The sequence below is a fragment of the Tamandua tetradactyla genome, chromosome 3 (genome assembly GCF_023851605.1).
Source record: "Tamandua tetradactyla isolate mTamTet1 chromosome 3, mTamTet1.pri, whole genome shotgun sequence".
Lineage (NCBI taxonomy): Eukaryota > Metazoa > Chordata > Mammalia > Pilosa > Myrmecophagidae > Tamandua > Tamandua tetradactyla.
This window is the reverse complement of record NC_135329.1, coordinates 75,795,552-75,801,776: the sequence shown is the minus strand read 5'-3', so window position 1 is coordinate 75,801,776 and position 6,225 is coordinate 75,795,552. Positions and strand designations below refer to the sequence as shown.

Genomic DNA, 6,225 nt, shown 5'->3' with positions numbered 1-6,225 from the left:
TCAGTATGAAAAACAGTTTCTGTGCTCTTTTATACTGCCTGTGCCATTGACAACCCTATTTCTCAGGCTGTGGATAAGAGGACTCAACATGGGGATCACCACTGTGTAAAACAGAGGCTGTTTTGAGCTGTGGAGTTTGGAGTAGAATACACAGTAAAGAAAGGGGATTGTGTGCTGGAAAGTGGTGATGACAAGCAGGTGTGAGGCACAGGTGGAGAAGGCTTTCCCATGCTCACTAACTGAGTATATCCTCAGGATCGTGATAATGATGAACAGGTAAGAGGTGAGAAGGATGAGTAGCAGGCTCGCCTCATTAAAGGTGGCAAAGGTGAAAAGCTGCAATTGGTTAAGATAAGGATTAGAGCAGAAGAGAGAGAGCAGTGAGGAGGACTCACAGAAGTAACTGTGTTGAAACCATGAAAACAAAATTTGAAAGTAGCACTCGTGAGTCTCAAGGAATATGCTACTCCCCATGTGTATGGTTCATCTACCAGCATGCCACAGGGTTTCTGTGAAAACCTGCATAGAGCACAGGATGTCAAATAGACACAAAGTGGTCATGAGCCACCATAGCTGATAAAAGGGATTTAGTCACTACAAATGTACTAAAGAAAGACAGACATACTACATGGATCTGTATTCTACAATTAGGTTCACCAGCATCTTGGGAGAAATGCTGGAGGAAAAGCAAAACCCACAAATGTGAGATGGCTGAGGAAAAAGTACATAAGCATGTGCATTTTGGGGTTAATTTTGATCACAATCATTCCTAATTTTCCTAAAAATCCCTATATATGGCCAGAAATACCAGAAAAAGAAGGGCCTACTGTTCTAGGTAATCTGAGAAGCCCAAGACGTGGTCCCAGTGTTACATTTCTCCTTGCAAGAAAAAATATTTCCTATTGATGCAATTTGAAAATCAGTCTTCAAAAGAAAATATTAAGGAGTGTGATGAATATGTGAGACATTATTAACTATTACCTATGTAGAGTTTAAGGTGAGACAAAATAAATGTCTATTATAATCCTAATAGATGCTAAGTATACAAGATAGAATATCTAAAGTTTCAGAAACTAGTTATTTTACTTTCTCAATAATTGTAAAACCTAACTCTGTTCATGTTCCAAAATGTAATTTTAAAGACTTGAAAATAGAGTAACTCTTAAATCTAACAGTTTTGATGGTAGCATATAATCAAATTCTGATGTAAAACATGCCAATCTCACTAAACACATGAAATCTGGAAGAAAATGAAGGAGCTATTCATGCCATCCTACACAAACTAAAGTGGAAACATCTAATGAAACTTCTGTAGTTATACATAATTCTTACATGATATTGATATGTGCATACATTGTGATTATAAAGAAAGAATACCCTTTTTATATGATTTACATTCAGACTTTTAATGGCAGTTTATCACTTTCATCCCATTCTTCATTTTGGTCAATAAAGTCAGACATCAAGGTTAGTACTCATTTACATTTTTCAAAAAAGGATATCTATCAAACTGCTTTATTCTGCAGTTTAACAAATGGAAGCTTAAGAGGCCATGATTTTCCCAATGACATAAAGATATAAGATAATCAATCTACCTACTACAACTCAGATCCCATAACTCTCAGACATTTACCCCTCTCTCTATGCCAGACTCTTTACAGAGTGATATTAACATATTCATTTTGTAAAGATCACATTTAAAAATTTTTCTAATTTTCATAATTTTTTGACTGTTTAGAGGACAAACTTTAGACCATAAAACTATGAAATTTTTTCAATGAAAATGTTTAGTGTCACAGAGAGTTTCTAAAGATGAAACATAGTGGAATGAAATTTAGAGAAATAGCCCTATTCAGGACTAAGTATGGTAAAAACATTATATTTTGAGAGTCTTAAAAGCTTTTCTAGACTGCTCAATCTTCTTTCCCTTCAAAACTTCTAGAATAGGCATTCTATACCTGAATTGTGCTCATACTCACCCCTAAGTGAGAAAGAGTCCCTTATTTCCTTGATTCTGGTAGATTTCAATGTTTCTGCTGTCTGAATTCAATTTATGACTAAAGCACGATTTGCCATCATGGTTTCTTTTTTCCCCATGATTTCTGGTATATGAATTTTAAAAAGTTTTTCTTTGAATACAAGAAATGTGGTATTTTTGCATCTTTTTGTTGTTGTCTTAACATTTTTCAATGTTTTAAAATCTTATTTAGAGCAGGTTCTGTTTACCTTGCTCCTACAGAAGGCTCATTTTATTTATTTCAAATGAATTTTGTTTAAATACCTGAATATTCTCCCTTGTAAAACTTTCAAAGAATTCACAGAAGCAAGAAGATTAAATATAACTGAAAATTCTCAGATAAAAGCCATTTTTCCCCCACTCCCCAGAAAAAATTGTTGAGAAATTAAGCTAAGCTGAGCCAGAACCTCTATGAAAAGCTCAGTAGTAAAAGTCTGCTTCTTTTCCCCCAAATGCCCAGATAAGCATCATCTACAGTGGCTGGAAGTTTCCCCAAGTAATTTCTCCCATGAAGAACTGCTGTAATCAAAGGTATCTTCTGGAAACCTTACATGTGAAAAGAATATCCATAATTTATCAGTATATGCAAACAAAAGGCAGCCCACTTTCTGCAGGAAATACTAAAATTCCTTTATTGACTTCAGAGATTCATCCAGAGGGAGAGGAAGTGGTGCATTCTCCAGCAGGCATCCAAACCCACTTCCCCAACCCATGATGACTCAAATTGTCCCAGAAATGTCCTGCAGTTCGGTTCCCAAAATCCTGGTGCTGCTTTCACACTGAAAATGGAACTTTGTCCCCACAGGATACACCAGGGAGGCAGTTCAACTCTTGGATATCTTGGCCATTTGCACAATTAACTATTAAAATTTAACTTGCTGACTTCTGGAGAAGATGGCAGCTTAGTAAGACGCGCGGATCTTAGTTCCTCCTCCAGAACAGCTACTAGGGGAGTATAAATGATACAGAACAGCTCCCAAAGCCATGACAGAGAGCAAAAAGACAGCGTACCCCATCCTGGAATGGCTGACTGGCTGAGAGAACTCACTCTGGTGAGATCACCGAGGGGCACAGACTTCATCGGGTGGGGCGGCAAGCGGCCGGAGTCACTCCCTTCCCCTTTCCCTGGCCGGCTGGGAGAATGGCACAGGTGGTCTCTTCAAACTGCAGTAGCTGGCACCCACAACATGCACAGCCCCCTGGACCAACTGAGAGAATTGGATCAGAAATCCCCAGGCTGCGGAGAATGGTGATGGGGGGGGCCCCTTCCAAACACATGACTTCCCGGGATCGGTGCACTCTGCAGGGCCGAGGCAGCTGGCATCCTCCCGCCACGATTGGCACCCCAGGATGACTAGGAAATTTGGACAGGCGCTCTCCGGGGCTGCAGCGGCCGGCGAACCTCCCCGTGTTCGGACCCCGGGCCGGGAGTCACTCTTTCAAGCTGCTTCGGCTGGCGAACCTCCCCGACGGCGAGAGTTTTCGAAAGTTAAAGGACCCACAGCACCTTTTACTGGTGGGACCTGCAGAAAAACGTGTGCCACGAGCGCCACCTACTGGGCAGGATAAGAAAAACAGAACCCAGAGATTTCACAGAAAAATCTTCCAAACTGTTGGATCCAACACCCAGGGAAATCTGTCTAAATGCCCAGATGCCAGCAGAAGATAACGGATCATGCTCAGAAAATTGAAAATATGGCCCAGTCAAAGGAACAAACCAATAGTTCAAATGAGATACAGGAGCTGAGACAACTAATGCTGAATATACAAACAGAAATGGAAAACCTCTTCAAAAACGAAATCAATAAATTGAGGGAGGACATGAAGAAGACATGGGATGAACAAAAAGAAGAAATAGAAAAACTGAAAAAACAAATCACAGAGCTTATGGAAGTGAAGGATAAAGTAGAAAAGATAGAAAAAACAATGGATACCTACAATGATAGATTCAAAGAGACAGAAGATAGAATTAGTGATTTGGAGGATGGAACATCTGAATTCCAATAAGAAACAGAAACTATCAGGAAAAGAATGGAAAAATTTGAACAGGGTATCAGGGAACTCAAGGACAATATGAACTGCACAAATATACATGTTGTGGGTGTCCCAGAAGGAGAAGAGAAGGGAAAAGGAGGAGAAAAACTAATGGAAGAAATTATCACTGAAAATTTCCCAACTCTTATGAAAGACCTAAAATTAGAGATCCAAGAAGTGCAGCGCACCCCAAAGAGATTAGACCCAAATAGGCATTCTCCAAGACACTTACTACTTAGAATGTCAGAGGTCAAAGAGAAAGAGAGGATCTTGAAAGCAGCAAGAGAAAAACAATCCATCACATACAAGGGAAACCCAATAAGACTATGTGTAGATTTCTCAGCAGAAACCATGGAGGCTAGAAGACAGTGGGATGATATATTTAAATTACTAAAAGAGAAAAACTGCCAACCAAGACTCCTATATCCAGCAAAATTGTCCTTCAAAAATGAGGGAGAAATTAAAACATTCTCAGACAAAAAGTCACTGAGAGAATTTGTGACCAAGAGACCAGCTCTGCAAGAAATACTAAAGGGAGCACTAGAGTCAGATACAAAAAGACAGAAGAGAGAGGTATGGAGAAGAGTGTAGAAAGAAGGAAAATCAGATATGATATATATAACACAAAAGGCAAAATGGCAGAGGAAAATATTATCCAAACAGTAATAACACTAAATGTTAATGGACTGAATTCCCCAATCAAAAGACATAGATTGGCAGAACGGATTAAAAAACAGGATCCTTCTATATGCTGTCCACAAGAAACACATCTTAGACCCAAAGATAAACATAGGTTGAAAGTGAAAGGTTGGGAAAAGATATTTCATGCAAATAACAACCAGAAAAGAGCAGGAGTGGCTATACTAATATCCAACAAATTAGACTTCAAATGTAAAACAGTTAAAAGAGACAAAGAAGGACACTATATACTAATAAAAGGAACAATTAAACAAGAAGACATAACAATCATAAATATTTATGCCCTGAACCAGAATGCTCCAAAATACACAAGGAATACACTGCAAACACTGAAAAGGGAAAGAGACACATATACCAGAATAGTTGGAGAATTCAATTCCCCACTCTCATCAATGGACAGAACATCTAGACAGAGGATCAATAAAGAAATAGAGAATCTGAATATTACTATAAATGAGCTAGACTTAACAGACATTTATAGGACATTACATCCCACAACAGCAGGATACAGCTTTTTCTCAGGTGCTCATGGATCATTCTCAAAGATAGACCATATGCTGGGTCACAAGGCAAGTCTTAACAAATTTAAAAAGATTGAAATCATACACAACACTTTCTCGGATCATAAAGGAATGAAATTGGAAATCAATAATAGGCAGAGTGCCAGAAAATTCACAAATACGTGGAGGCTCAACAACACACTCTTAAACAACGAATGGGTCAAAGAAGAAATTGCAAGAGAAATTAGTAAATACCTCAAGGTGAATGAAAATGAAAACACAACATATCAAAACCTATGGGATGCAGCAAAGGCAGTGCTAAGAGGGAAATTTATTGCCTTAAATGCCTATATGAGAAAAGAAGAAAAGGCAAAAATGCAGGAATTAACTGTTCACTTGGAAGAACTGGAGAAAGAACAGCAAACTAATCCCAAAGCAAGCAAAAGGAAAGAAATAACAAAGATCAGAGCAGAAATAAATGAAATTGAAAACATGAAAACAATAGAAAAAATCAATAAGACCAGAAGTTGGTTCTATGAGAAAATCGATAAGATTGATGGGCCCTTATCAAGATTGACAAAAAGAAGAAGAGAGAGGATGCAAATAAATAAGATCAGAAATGGAAGAGGAGACATAACTACCGACCTCACAGAAATAAAGGAGGTAATAACAGGATACTATGAACAACTTTACTCTAATAAATACAACAATTTAGATGAAATGGACGGGTTCCTGGAAAGACATGAACAACCAACTTTGACTTAAGAAGACATAGATGACCTCAACAAACCAATCACAAGTAAAGAAATTGAATCAGTCATTCAAAAGCTTCCTAAAAAGAAAAGTCCAGGACCAGACGGCTTCACATGTGAATTCTACCAAAATTCCAGAAAGAATTAGTGCCAACTCTCCTCAAACTCTTCAAAAAATCGAAGTGGAGGGAAAACTACCTAATTCATTCTATGAAGCCAACAT

General features: G+C 38.2%; 1 pseudogene; it reads right to left on the bottom strand.

Moving 5' to 3' along the window:
- Nucleotides 1–868, bottom strand: LOC143675647 (olfactory receptor 5D18-like; annotated as a pseudogene).
- Between the last annotated feature and the right edge of the window lie 5,357 nt (nucleotides 869–6,225).